Source organism: Octopus bimaculoides, chromosome 2 (genome assembly GCF_001194135.2).
Source record: "Octopus bimaculoides isolate UCB-OBI-ISO-001 chromosome 2, ASM119413v2, whole genome shotgun sequence".
Taxonomy (NCBI): domain Eukaryota; kingdom Metazoa; phylum Mollusca; class Cephalopoda; order Octopoda; family Octopodidae; genus Octopus; species Octopus bimaculoides.
In genome coordinates this window covers 123,282,799-123,283,923 of record NC_068982.1, presented here as the reverse complement: position 1 = coordinate 123,283,923, position 1,125 = coordinate 123,282,799, and positions in this window count along the sequence as shown.

Here is a 1,125-nt window from a genome sequence, read left to right as displayed (position 1 = left end):
TATATATATATATATGTATATATTTAATACAGCTTTTTTCTTCTTTTGTTAGCAATATATTGTTTAGCAATTAGCAAAATGATAAAAGCAAGCAAGTAAAAGAAAAAAATAATAAATGAGTTATTACATTGGCACAAGGCCTCAGTTTTATAGAGAGGCAGAGGGGAGATGTAATTAGATGAATTCAATTAATATTTTATCTGATCAGTACATATTTTACTAACTTTGGCAATCAGCATGAAATGCAATGTTGACACCAGTAAAATTCATATTCTGATCATTGAAAAACCAAGATTAAATACTGTAAAGGCTTTAATCTACTGCTGTACTATTTCTGCTACACCACTTTCCTGGTGATAATAGTAATAACATTATTTTGATATGGGCAGGAGGTCAGAAATTTGTGAGAAGGGGGTCAGTCTGTTATAACAGCACACCATACTAGACTTTATTTTGTGGAACACAGAAGAATGAAAGCTGGCCTCAACAGGATTTGAACTCAGGATGTAAAGAGCTTAAATACTGCAAAACATTTTGTTCCACATTTTAATGGTTCTGCCCATCTACTGCCCCAGTAAAAATAATTGTTTCTAACATAGACATAAGGCCAAAAATTTGTGGGGGAGGAGAGCACAGTCAATTATGTCCTAGGACTTGACTGGTATTGTAGTTTATCAACTCCAGAAGGATGAAAGGCAAAGTTGATCTTGGGAGAATTTGAGCTCAGAATCTAAAGAGTAGGAACAAATAAATACAGCAAGACATTTTGTCAGATACTCTAATGACTCTGCCAATCTACTACCCTAGTAATAATAATAATAATAATAATATGCTCATTATAAGAAATGAAATGTGGAATACACAAAAGCAATGCTGGGTTAAAACTGCAACAATTAACAAGGGAGATTAATTGTTCTGATTAATAGTAATGGTTAACAGTTTTGGCTAGGTTTCATGATTTAAATAACAATTATTAATTTTACTTTTCTTTCATTGGCAAATGTAACTTTAATTTTCATCTATTTTGGCTTAGCTGTAAGACTTGTGATATGAATGATTAAACAGAAATCAACAACAATTTGCAAATTATAACATTATTTATTAGTTTTCTTTTATAGAGTTTGG